General features: G+C 49.6%; 3 long non-coding RNA genes across 5 annotated transcripts; all 3 read left to right on the top strand.

The window, feature by feature from the left end:
• The first annotated feature begins 429 nt into the window (after positions 1 to 429).
• LOC125317819 lies at positions 430 to 9,050 on the top strand. Of its 2 annotated transcripts, none has more exons than XR_007200190.1 (3): positions 430 to 619; positions 8,641 to 8,804; positions 8,949 to 9,050. It is a non-coding gene; the product is annotated as an uncharacterized LOC125317819 (long non-coding RNA). The 2 variants fall into 2 exon arrangements; XR_007200191.1 differs by lacking the exon at positions 430 to 619 and adding an exon at positions 2,228 to 2,269.
• A 128-nt stretch (positions 9,051 to 9,178) lies between these two features.
• Positions 9,179 to 9,769, top strand: LOC125317885. The gene is made up of 4 exons (XR_007200220.1): positions 9,179 to 9,234; positions 9,329 to 9,452; positions 9,578 to 9,657; positions 9,735 to 9,769. It is a non-coding gene; the product is annotated as an uncharacterized LOC125317885 (long non-coding RNA).
• Positions 9,770 to 11,111: 1,342 nt separating this feature from the next.
• On the top strand, positions 11,112 to 12,575 carry LOC125317816. Of its 2 annotated transcripts, none has more exons than XR_007200188.1 (4): positions 11,112 to 11,749; positions 11,822 to 11,863; positions 11,958 to 12,276; positions 12,358 to 12,575. It is a non-coding gene; the product is annotated as an uncharacterized LOC125317816 (long non-coding RNA). The 2 variants fall into 2 exon arrangements; XR_007200187.1 differs by lacking the exon at positions 11,112 to 11,749 and having other exon boundaries at positions 11,763 to 11,863; positions 11,958 to 12,013; positions 12,197 to 12,276.
• Positions 12,576 to 12,712: the final 137 nt, after the last annotated feature.

The raw sequence follows: 12,712 nt of genomic DNA, 5'->3' as shown, positions 1-12,712 counted from the left end.
GATAACACAAGCTTCCAAAGAACTCTCTTGGAACAGGGAAAGAAGAGAAAGTACATGGACTTTCAATGCAATACTCGAAAACCAGCAAGAGATTTAGTCTTGTATATCAAATGTCAAAAATCACATGCATAATTACAGAATTTTTTATAGTTAAAGAAGTATTTCAAAACCCAACCCTGACAGTTCACCTGCAACTTGCATCAAATATCTGTTATCCATAGGAAGGAAAGCCCGGTGCCCCAGTGTGTCAGGTGCAGAGGATGAGCTGTCCAGGGAATGAGCAGCAAATCCTTTCTGCACCTGCCCTCACACTGGGACTGGCAACAACCCCGGGTGTGAGCTGTGAGGATGATGAGGGGTCAGAGCAGCCCCAGGTGTGAGCTGTGACGGTGAGGAGAGGGCGGCTCCTGCCGGGGGCTGTTTTAGGAGGGGTTTCCTCAACTCACTTTTGCACGGCGATGCTGGAAGAGAGGCGCTTATGCCGGGCTCCTGGGGGGCGGGGGGTGTCTCTCACGGAAGGACGGTGAGAGCGTCTCCCAGGGTCTGGGGGAGCGCTTGGATGTGGAGCGTTGCTTAAATGAGGTGCCGAGGGATGAACCTTTGTGCCGGGGAGTAGCAGGTGAGCCACGGTGTGGATTTGCAAGGGGGATCTTTCTCCTTTCCCCTTTTTCCTTTTGATTTCATCTTGCCAACCCCTCGACACGCCCGCCCCCCCCTCCTCCCCCGCCAGTACCTCCAGAAAAAAAAAAAAAGGGGGTTGCGAGGACAAAAGGGGTGTAAATTGACGGAAGAAATTCCTCTTTCGTTATTGCCTGTGTTTAAACTGGGGGGATGCCCCTTCACTTGTGACTTTAAGGGTATTGATTGAAGGAAAACCTGCCTTTTCTATGGTGTTAGGGTTATCAGTTGATAGGGAGTTCCCACGTTCCACTTTAAATGGAAGGGGAGAGCACGGGTCTTGCCACTTTAGGGGTTTGAATTGCGGGTAACCCCCCCGCATTTTCATCATCCTGAGGTTTACGTTGAGGGGGAAGCCCTGTTGTCCCTGCTTTTTAAGGGTTTTAATTGAGGTAAAAATCGCCGTTTTCCCATTATTTGAAAGATTTAATTTGAGGAAAGCCCGTCTCTTTCTGATATTTCAGGGGATTGAGCTGAAGGGGAGAACCCATTTATTTGCCATTGTATTGGTTTAAATTGTGGTAAACACTGCCCGTTGCCTCAGTTCCAGGGGTTAAATTGAAGGAAACTCCAGCTCTTCCAGCATTTGAAGGGTTTAGATGGGGGCGTGCCGCTGCATTTGAGGGCGCTTTTGCCCGTGCCCCGGCCCCCAATGTCTTGCGCGGGAGCACTCCTGGCCCCTGGGGAGGCCCTTTCTGGCCCCTTCTAAGGAGGAATGGCAGTTTGGGGACTGGGCTGCTGACAGGGACCGACGGAGCCGCCGCGGTCCGAGCCGTGCGGAGCCCAGGCGAGCGCTGTCAGGGCGGGCAGGCGGGAGACGAGGCGCGGAGCCGAGCCGCTCCCTGTCGTCGCGCCCGCTGCGTGCGTTCCGTGCGCGGGGCTCGGGCGCCGCCGGGTCCCCCTCGGCCCGGTGCTGCTCGGCAGGCGCCGGGGGCGGGCGGGGCTCTCCCGGCGCGGGGCCGCCCCCGCCTGCCGGAGGAGCCGCTTCCGTGCCGGGAGCCGCGCTCCGCCCGGGTCCGGGAGCGCGGGGTCGCCCCCGGTCGCCGAGTGCCGCCGGTGCCGTGGGTCGCGTGGCTTTTCCGGTCCCCTCGCACCGTGGAACGGCGCCAGCCCGGCCCGAGTCCCGGCAAGGGACGCTGGGGGACGCTTGTGGCTTGTCCGCTTCAGAGCTTGCTTGCAAAAGTCACTGAAAGGAAGATTGGAAAAAACCCAACCCCGACTTCCCAGGCTTTTTGCCTGGGGACTTTTTTTGGTGTTGCTCTTTAACTGAGCCACGCCTTTAAATACCAACGTGGGTGCCTGCTGGAAGCGGTGTTCCATGTATATTGTACTCTCTCATGAGACCTTCGTGGTGTCATATTTCCATTGCTGTGTTAATCCAGCGGCAGGGGTGGAGATAATTGGAGGTCCAAGCTGACAGTGTGCCGTGCATCTGTTGTTCACTGATCTATTTGTGGTGTGAAAAACGAGGTTCACTCTCCTGTGAGAATTTAAAGGGTTTAATATAAAGACAAAGAGACACATAAAATAAAGCAAAGGGGTAATGGCTGGATGCCTTGGCGCTCTGCCAAGAGCACACCTGATGCTCGAGGTGAGTCCTTTTTATACTATTTTTACTGTCTGTTCTCGATTAATATTCAAACTTTTCCCGGAGCTGTTCTGCATGGCCACTCCTTGGTTCCGCCTTTTTAAAGCATGCGTACTCTTCTGCCTTGCGGTTTTATTTCTTTTGATTCTTGGGGTTGGGCTCGCTAGGTAAGAGTCGATGGTAGGGTGGATCTCTTAATTCTCTAGACAGGGCTGATTGCAGCTTTGGGCCTCTTCGTCTCTCCGGGCAGAGCGGTGATAGCAGCTCTCGGACTCTCCTGGCCGCCCGTTCTTCGGGCGGAGTAGCCTTTGGGCCCTTTTGTTCCCTGGACAAAGTGTTGATTAGCAGCTTCTCGGGCCTCATCCTCTGTTCGCTTGGAGGTTATTTTACTTGGTCACACTTGCTAACATTCTTGCTAAAAAGAGAGAAAACCACATCCACACAGCAAAAAGCATTTCTAACATTATATAATACCTACTTTTATACTTGCGAGAAGCCAGTATTATAGTATGTTTATAACAGTGGTGTTCATTTCATCTGGATGCAGAGTTGGGCTTTTTGGGCAGATGGTCCCCCTCAAACCACAAGGCTTATTTAAACCTTGTACACTATTTTTTGAAGATGCAGGGTGGGTGAGGACTTTTTCTTGTTGCTGTACTAGGGAATGGAATGCAGGAGGTTCCTACAATATTGGCATTGAGGTTGGAATGTTCAAGGATATCAGTGTGACGATTCTCAAGGATGAATCTTGCTCCCGGCAGTCTGTAGCGTGGTAGAGCAGGGCACGATGAAGCAGGGTGTGAGGCACAGGCAGGGTAGGAACAGTGAGGTGCTTCATGCTGGCATCTCGGTTTGGTGTTGCTGATGTTTTCAGAGTAGAAGCAGATTGATTTGGTTCCGGTGCACTGGAACAGGATCCAAACCTTAGAAAGTATTTCTTTGTCCTCAGGCTGAAAAATATTGCTGTGCAGCACTTGTTCCCTTGCACCTTCAGTTCATTGTGGAAAGCATTTATTTTAGTGAGCAAATGTTGTTGTGGCTGGTGCAGTGAAAAGCAGAAGAGTTCTTGGTAAGATCAACTTGGAGAGCTCAAGTGCCAGCCAAAACCTTGCTGTGTTCTGCTGTGATGCCACTGAGGGAGGAAAAGAGTGAGTGTGGAAAGCCCTGAGTGGAGTGGTGGGAAATGGGAGGAGAGGAAGAGTCAGGCTGATATGCAGAAAAGATTCCACTGCTGGAATAAATAGTAAAGTAGGTATGTTTATTCCAGCACTGGAACACATGGGGGAATAGTTCCTCCAAAGTCATGCATGCCGACAGCTGCATTCAGCTTGGTATATATCGGGTTACAAGTTCCATATTCATTAAGTTTCCCAATATGCCTATACCTATTCATTGCCTAGCCTCGCTTTGTATTACAATGAGCCCAAAAGTCACTTATGTCTGCGCTGCACTTGTGCAGTGTTGTCTGGTGGTTGTGGGCAGGGGTCTCCGGAATGAAATAAGAGTCTTCCTCAGATGAAGTAAAGGGTCTTCCTCATCCTGAACTTTTCACCTTGCTTCCATGTGCATGCTCTTTATGTCCCTGGCCCAAGTCTAAACTTCAAGACTGGTTTGAGTTAGGTTAAAAACAGGATCTTTGGTCAAGATTCCTTCCCTTTATCAATAGTCCACTATCTTCTCATCTTGCTTTGGTAGGCACGATAAGTGTTGAGCAAGCTGTATGCATTGCTTTTAACAAAAAACTTCTTAGTAAATCATTTAACCTCTGCTTCCCCATCCCCCCTGATTAAGGGCTAAATATGGATTTAAACTGGGCCAGGTGTTAGTGTAGGAAGAGACATTTAACTGCAATTTATTTGTTTCAGGAGGTGTCTCATCATATAGTCTGCTATTTAACAGTTTCCATGCCAGGTTAATTGTAGTGGAAGACAGCAAATGAAGCCAAGAGACTCAGTTAGGATGTCCCAGGTCCCTGCCAAGCACAGATTACAAAAAACCAAACCCTGGGATTACAAAAATACTAAAAGCTCATCTTAAAAAATACTAAAAAAACAGTCTACCAAAAACTAGGTTCCAAAATACTAGAATAACATTGTTTCAAAATAAGAGAAACCCAAATTTCAAAATACCAGAAAACCAGGTTTCAAAATCTCAGTTTTAAAATACCAGATGACCAAGTTCCAAAATACCAAAGTTACCCTGTTTCAAAATTGCAAACTACCAGGTTCCAAAATACCTTTTTTTTTTCCCATTTCATAATAGCAGAGTCTCAAGTTCCAAAATATCAAAATGACTCTGTTTCAAGATATCAATTTGCAAAATACCAATTTTCAGATGTCTTATACAGGCAGGATTCCCAAACCCACAAGAATGCAACATTGTCAAAATGGGATCTGTGCTACCAAAATGGATATTTTATCCTCTGAAAAGCTTTCTTACAGTGACCATCAACACAGGTATTTATTTTAATTGTACAGCCAGATGCAATAAGACTTTTACTTCAAAAGCAAACACATAGTAGTTTTCTGCTTAGATTGTGTCCACGAGGACCGGCATTTGGGCCGGAGAGCTGCAGTTGGGATCAAAGGATGGAGTCAATCTGCTCCCTGCAGATGCACAAGGAAAGATCGAGTAGCAGGCAGAGGGAGTATTTATAAACAATATCAATATTTCACTGAAATTCAGGGTGGACTGGTGATGGGCGTGCCTGCCAGGATCAGCCATAAACAACCCGGCCAAACCCCCGACCCCTCAAGGGGTGCGTCAAACACTTCAATGGAAACGCAAGTCAGTAATGATTATGGAAGAGAAATTACTGGTAATTGCTTGTGATCTGTGGGGAATTTCCTTGGTAGTTACAAGTCTAGGACATACGGAATTTTGAAGGCAGGATCCCAGTTTTGGCCACGGGCACCCGGACGAGAAGGCCGGGCCTTTTCCACGGAAAGGAAAGCCCCGAAACACCCCGGTGTTTCGGGGGTGGACGATGGCCCGCGCAGGGGAGGGAACAACCGGCAGGACCATTCTCTGCCTCATCCCTGCACTCCAAGATCCAGCAGCCCCAGGTGCGACCAGTGAGAATGAGGAGGGGGCGGCTCTTGCCACAGGCTGCTTTCAGAGGGTTCCCTGGGCACACCTATGCAGGGAGCTGCTGGTCGAGAGGGGCCAACGGAGGCATCTCGAGAGCCCCTCCGGGAACAACGGTCACAGCATCCGGCAGGAGCTGGGAAGTTGGCCGGATGCACCTGGGTACAGAACATCGCTTCAAGAAAATGCCCAGGGAAAAACCTTTGTGCCAAGGGGCGGCACCTGAGCAGGCAGGGGAGCCTGTGAGGTCCCTTTCATCTCATCAGCCCCTCTTCAGAGCCCCCAGTCCCTCCCCAGTGCCCCCAGAAAAGAGAGAGTTATTAGGAGAAAAGGAGCTTAAATTGAGATAATCAGCTTCCTTTTTCCATAATTGTCTGTGTTAAAATTGGGGGGGTATCTGCTTCCCCTGTCATTTTAATGGTCTCATTTGAGGGAAACCCTGCATTTTCCATGCCATCAGGAGTATAAATTGACAGGGAATCCTCACTGTCCATTATTTTCCAGTTTAAATGGAAGGGGAAAACCTCAACAATGCTCTTTTATGCATTTGAATTAAGGGTAGCTTCCCCCTTTTCATTGTCCTAAGGTTTAAATTGAGGGGGAAGCCCAGTTGTCCCTCCTTTTTAAAGGTTTGAATTGAGGAAAAATCCCCCTTTTTCCATCACTGGAGAGATTTAAAGTGAGGAAACCCCTCTTTTCCCAATAGTTTAGGGGATTAAATTGAAGGGGAGAAGCCATTTATTTGCCACCGTATCAGTTTAAGTGGAGGTAACTGGTGCCCATTCCCGCATTGTAAGGAGCTCAATTGAAGGAAGCTCTCCCTTTTTGAGCATTTTAAGGATTTAAATCTGTGTTTCAGGGTGCTCCTACCCGAGCCCCGGTACTGAATGTCATATGGGAGCGAGTCTGGCACAGATGTAACCCTAATGCCACCTGGGAGTGTATTAATTTTTCTTATTTTTATTTTTAATGTATATAGCCCTAATTAGAGATCTCAATGAGAGTTACATCATTCATACAATTACTATTCCTCTCTACCTTAGTCACATGTGGAATACTACTTATTAATCACCAAGGAATATTTATCCAAGTTAGGAACAAATTATCCAAGTTATCTAGCTGTGCTGCCAAAACACAATGTTTTATTTCTTACCGGTTTTCTGCCCTTTTGCTTGATGTTGTTGAAGCAAAAAAGAAAGTGTCATCATTTCCCTGAAGAGTTTTCTTCTCTATTGAGCCTTTTACTCATCTCGAATTTAAGTCAGAGGAGCCAAATGACCACTGCTCCTCCAAGAGCTTTTATACCTTGCGGTATTTGCCTCCTCCCTTTTCCTGGGCATTGTGGGATCGAGAGGCGGGCCCGGCCAGAGCTATATCAACCCCAGCCTTTGGCAAAGGGCTTCATTCCCTCCCTGGGAGTGACTGTGACAAGAGCTTTCCTCTTATTTCAATGAAAGGGATCTTTCAGCTTAGCTTGTTTTCAGTAGGTGCTTTTGGTATCTAAAGCATCAGAGGCCTTAAAGGCACTGTGAAGAAGATAGCATTGAACACAGAGAGTGTATAAGTTCACAATTTTTGGTTGTGCATTCAGGGGTGATAAGGTGCTTTTGCGATTTCTGTTTTTGTTCTTGTATTTTTTTTAGGAGTTGTGTAACTTCCCGCAATTCCAGATTGCGTTGAGTGCGATACTTCAATTTTTTTCAGCAAATGCATTGTGTCCCAAAAGGGATTTGCCCCATGTCAAAGATGATGACTGAGATCGAGGCTTCTAATAGTCAAGGATTGTGACTGGGAGAGGGAGGGGGTGTGCAGGGTATTGGACTAGGGGTTATTGTGGGGAGGTTTTGAAGGCAGCACAGTAGGAAACAGTGTCCATTTGGGGCCCCCTAAAGCTTTTCTACACGTGCAGCAGATGCATTTACGTGCGTCTTACGGCCCACAAACGCATCCACTGCACTCACAGAAATGCCTCGTAACTTTGTCTCTCGCTAATGCAGGTGCCCATCATAATAACAGCCACAGCCTTGACATGGGCTAAAGCCAGAGACTTGAGGACCTAGGCGCACTTAGGAGCGAGCGAGCAGCTGACTTGTTGGGATTTGGCCCATGTGCTCCTAAACTCGTCTATTGATTTTGGCTCTTTTTTTATCCAAGAGGCTACCCGGCAATTGCGGGGCCTTCCAAGATGGCTGAGGCAGATTTATTTCGCGTCCAATGCGGATGCACATCGCGGATCATTTGAAAGATAAGTTGGGTGCCACAACCTGGGGATGGGATGCCAGCAGAGCAGCGGGTTAGAAATTCCTGGGAGAGATGTAAAAATTAGCAGAGGGGAAAGGGGATGCCCTTTAAGGGGCTTCTTTGGACAGCTAAAGAGAGCAGCTCTACTTTTGATTGCAACCGTAGGACATGCAGAGCAGTTCCCCTCAGTCTTGTGCTGTCTAGCATGCTTTTGGGATCCCTTGGATCAGATATCTTTGCCTTTTCCCTTTGAGGGCCTTATTACAAGCATTGGCTGCCATCTCTAGGTTCTTGAATATTTGTACTTTATCGGCATGATGCCAATATAATTTGTTCTTTTACCGGCGGGCTCAGCCACATCTTGGAATCCCATCTTGGAATCGCATCTCAGAAGCGTCGAGTCGGATGCCTTTTGAGGCCTTGTTCCTGGCTCTATTGCCATCCATCCTTTGCAGCCGTGAGCTGTCATGTCCTGGGGCTTCTAAGACTGTAAGGATATGGGGAACATTCTGAATGTAGCATTGTCTCGCAGCCATCTTGATCATCGTGACCAACAGTCCTTCTCACAGGTCATTGTTACAGTTTTTTTCTTCTGCTCCGTAGAGCCTCCACCATCGCCATACCATCAGTCATCTCTTTGGCGTTGTCTCGGTCCTTGCCATTATTCTTCTTCCTGAGAGCTTTTTTTATCATCCTAGTGTCACACTGTTTGTAGTATAATGTGTAGTTTGTGTTTAGCCTGAAACTGCTCTGCCCTGTGGAGTAGACTGGGGGGGTAGGTGGAGTAGAAAGAAGACTTTACGGGGAACTTTTTGCTTTGTTTAGCCACCTGAGCCACACCTCGGATGGAGCAACCGCAGCCAGTTCATGCAAGGTTCGGTGGAGGCATGGGAGAAGTACTGCAGTGTCTCGCAGTTTTCTAGTCATTTGTTTTAATGCATGCTGTTTGCGGCTCCTAGATGGTTTGCTTTGAGAAATGAGAACTTGGGGAAGGCGAAGCTTTCCCTGTGTGCCTGAGTGACTTTGACAAATAATTTTTTTTGCAGAGGGATAGGATGTAAACCAGACACAAATGGAGGAGGCCAGAGGAGCACAGCAATGAGGTGGGTTGGCACCTGAAGCCCAAGCTCCAGCCTGACTTTCTTCAATGCTTACCCCGTTGTTTGGCTCTTTGTTTCATTAGAAGATGCGAAGCGCTTGGTACGGCCAGGTACTGGTACCGGGGGCACCATGAGCCAGATGAGTATTGGTGACTGAGATGAGTATTGATTCCAGCACAGAGCTGGATGTTACCGGAGTTTTAATGTGTTAGTAATAAAACTATAAACATCCTTTGTTTTTTTGTGTTTTACAGGTGGTCTGAAGCATTCCAACCGCTGGTCCAATATGACAGAGGCCCTTGCGGAAAGAGGTCACGGTCAAGCGGTTTCAGATGGAAACTAATCCGGCAATGCCATGCTTTCAGACCCTATGTCGGTATATGCCTTTCCGTTTTGTTTTGCCCTGTCTCCCCCGGGAAGGTCCATTGTCATTCAGCTTTTCAGGGGAGGTGTAAACAGTGGCTATGTCACCAGATTGTTCTTTGTCTTAATTTTTAGGAAGTAAAGCCAGGTATCACCAATCAATGTCAAATGAGTGAGGTGAGCAGTGACCGGTGGACAGAACCAGTTGTTATTGCATGGTTGCCACGTTCTGGTGCAGCTCTAAGCATCCGTTGTTGTTTGTATGTTTAAGGTGGTCCACTTTTTTATGCTGAATCGCCTTGCCACCGGCTGATGGACCCGGCTCGCCGCCATCGTGAGCCTGTTGGAAGTATCACGGGACTCTGTGACGGAGCCTTGACCTTTTCCATTTGAAGGTGCCCTCCACGTTGAATTTGGCAATGGCTGAGGATTTGTGGCAAGTTGGGGGAGGGGGGGAGGAGGGGTGAGGGTCCCCTCAAGTTTCAGCCATGCCACGTGGCCTTGTCTCCTCTTATCTCAGGTATGCCCTGTGACGGCGGCGTCAGACTGGGAGTGCGGCCGGAGCATGTGGCCCGAGGGCCCTGGCCATTTTAGGAGATGGTGAGTACAAGAATTGTTGGGTTTTGGCCAGTGTGCCACTAAGTTCACGCCTTGATGTTTGGTTTTCTTTCTTGTAGCCAACTAAGAGACAACAGCCCGGTGACGGCAGGAAATTCCCAGATGGCGAGGCGGCCTTCTTTCACACCTGACCTGGATTCGCATTCCCGGACCTCCGAGAGATAAGTGGAGGGCTACGCCTCACAGAGGGGATGAGAGCGATGTGCCGGGTCAGGACTCGTCGGAAGGATTTTTGAATTAGCTCTGGAGACGGGGATGTCCAAGAAATGGCCACTTTAGGCCACACGATGGGAAAGTCTCACTTTTGATCACAATGCTGAGGCACGTAGGACAGAACAGTCCCGGTGCATGTCGTGTCACTCGTCTATCGTGTGTTCTGCGTCTTTTGGGCTTCTCGCATCGTGTGTCTTTTTCCTTAGCCCTTAGAGGTGACTGGCGGCCTTTCTTCTCACTGGGAGTTTTCTCTCCGTGTTGCACCCCCTTGTTGGTCACGTCCCGTGTCACAGGGGCCAGCGTGGGTTTGGCCCGGAGCTGCTCTGCCCTGCTGCATAGTCTGGCATTATAGGTGCGATAGGGCAAAGCCCGGGGACTTGAAATTTGTTGTGTAGGCTGTAGTTGCCGTCTAGATGGTATTCCTAGATTGACACAAGGTGCCTGTAGCCTTTAAGTTCTCATGCAGCGCTTTGACTTTTGTCATCACTGTCTTTCAGACGCAGATCGATTCTATCTGTGGTGGAGCGCTCCATACTAGGTGAGGGGGTTCGCACAGGAAGGTGAGTTGCCGTTTGTGTTTGCAGGGCAAGCGTAACGCGGTGGCTCTGTTCCACTGTTGTCCTGTCCTCATTTTTAGGAGGTAAAGCCGGATCTCAGCAGTCCATGTCAAGTGAGCGAGGTAAGCAGTGGCCACTGAAAAGAAAAAGTTGTTCTTGCTTGGGTGCCAAGTTCTGGTGCAGCCCTTAGCATCCATTGTCATTTGTGCGTTTTAGGCGGTCCACTTGCATTACGCCGAACCCCCTCGCAGAACGGCCGACGGACCCGGCTCGCCGCCCTCGTGACCCCTCCGCAAGTATCGCAAAGCTCTGCGATGAAGCCTTGACCTTTTCGACGTGACGGTGCCGTCCGGGTAGCCTTCGGCAACGGCCGAGGAGTTGCGGCGAGTCGGGGAGGGAGGGAGGAGCGAGGGTCCACTCGGGTTTCAGCAATGCCACATGGCCTGTCTCCTCGTAGCTCAGGTATAGCCTGCCACGGTGGCGTCAGCCTCGGAGCGCGGCCGAAGCGTGCGGCCCGAGGACCCCGGCCATCTTAGGAGATGGTGAGTACAAGAATTGTAGTGGCCCACGTCCCGCTAAGTTCAGGCCTTGACGTTTGGTTTTTTTTTATCGTAGCCGACTAAGAGACAACAGCCCGATGACGGCAGGAGCTTCCCAGACGGTGAGCGGCCTTCTTTTGCACCCGAGGAGGATTCGCATCCCTGGATGTCCGAGAGATAAGTTGAGGGGATGCAAGCGGGGTGTCGGGTCGGGGCTCGCCGGGAGGGAATATTGAGTCAGCTTCAGAGATGGGGATGTCTAAGAAGGGGCCCCTTTAGGGCCCCTAAAGGGCAAGTCTCCCTTTCGATCACAGCGCTGAGGCGTGCCAGGCAGAGCAGTCCCAGTGCACGTTGTGCAGCTTGTCTATTGTGTGTTCTGTCTCTACTGGGTGTCTCGTGTCTTCTGCTTTAGCCCTTCGATGGGCCTGCGGTCATTCTTCTCACCGAGAGTTTTCTCTCCTCGTTGCTTCCCCGCATTTGTCATCTGCTGTATCACGGGTGCCTGTGTGGGTTTTCTCTGGAGCTGCTCTGCCCTGCTGCACCGTCTGGCATATAGGTGTAATAGGACAGGGCCCAGGGACTTGAAGTTTGTAATGTAGGGTGTAGTTTGACCTCAAGGTGGTATTCCTAGATTGACACAGGATGGCTGGAGCTATTAAGATCCTATGCATCGCTTTGATTTTTGTCATCACTTTCTTTCAGATGCAGACAGATTAAATCCGTGGCAGAGCACCCCACACCGGGTGAGGGGGTTCCCGCAGGAAGGTCAGTCGCCGTTTGTGTTTGCAGGGCAAGTGTAAATGGTGGCTACGTTACAGCATTGTTCTTTATTTTTAGGAGGTCAAGCCGGATCGCAGCAGTCAAAATGAAGTGAGCAAGGTAAGCGGTGAGAGGCGGAAAGAAAAAGTTGTCATTCCTTGGGTGTCAAGTTCTGGTACAGCTCTAAGCATCCGTTGTCATTTGTGTGTTTTAGGTGGTCTGCTTGTATTCTCCGAGCCTCCTTGCTGCCAGACCTGCCTCGCCACCCTTGTGAGCCCTCTGAAAATATTATGGGACTATTCGACCAAGCCTTCACCTTTTCCGTTCGAAGGGTCTTTCTGAGCAGCCTTTGGCAACGGCTGGGGAGTTGCATCGAGTCAGGGAGGGGGAGGAGGAGTGAGGGTCTGCTCAAGTCTCAGCAATGTCGCATCACCTTGTCTCCTCCTAATCCAGGTATACCTTGCAATGACAGTGTCAGTATCGGAGCGTGGCCAAAGCGTACGGCCCGAGGACCCTGGCCCTATTAGGAGACGGTGAGTAGCGGAATTGTCGGGTTTTGGCTGAGGTGCCACTAAGTTCATGCACTGATGTTTGTTCGGTTTTCTTTGTGGCAGTCGACTAAGAGAGAACAGCCCGATGACAGCGGGAGCTTCTCGGATGGCGAGGCGGCCTTCTTTTGTGCCCGAGGCAGACGTCTGAGAGATAAGTCAAGGCTTGTGACCCACAGATGGGCTGACAGCAGAGTGTTGAGTTGGGACTCGCCAGGAGGGATTTTTGAGTCAGATTTGGAGGTGGGGATACCCAAGAAGGGGACCCTTAGGCCAACATAAAGGGAAAATCTTGATCACAATGCCGAGGTGTGCAGGGCAGAGCAGTCCTGGTGCATGTCACTTGTCTATTGTGTGTTCTCTGTCTTTTGGGCATCTCGTGTCACAGGTCTTTTGTCTTAGCCCTCTGAGCTGCTTATTG

Source organism: Corvus hawaiiensis, chromosome 28, assembly GCF_020740725.1.
Source record: "Corvus hawaiiensis isolate bCorHaw1 chromosome 28, bCorHaw1.pri.cur, whole genome shotgun sequence".
Lineage (NCBI taxonomy): Eukaryota > Metazoa > Chordata > Aves > Passeriformes > Corvidae > Corvus > Corvus hawaiiensis.
This window is presented reverse-complemented; position numbering and strand designations above follow the sequence as displayed.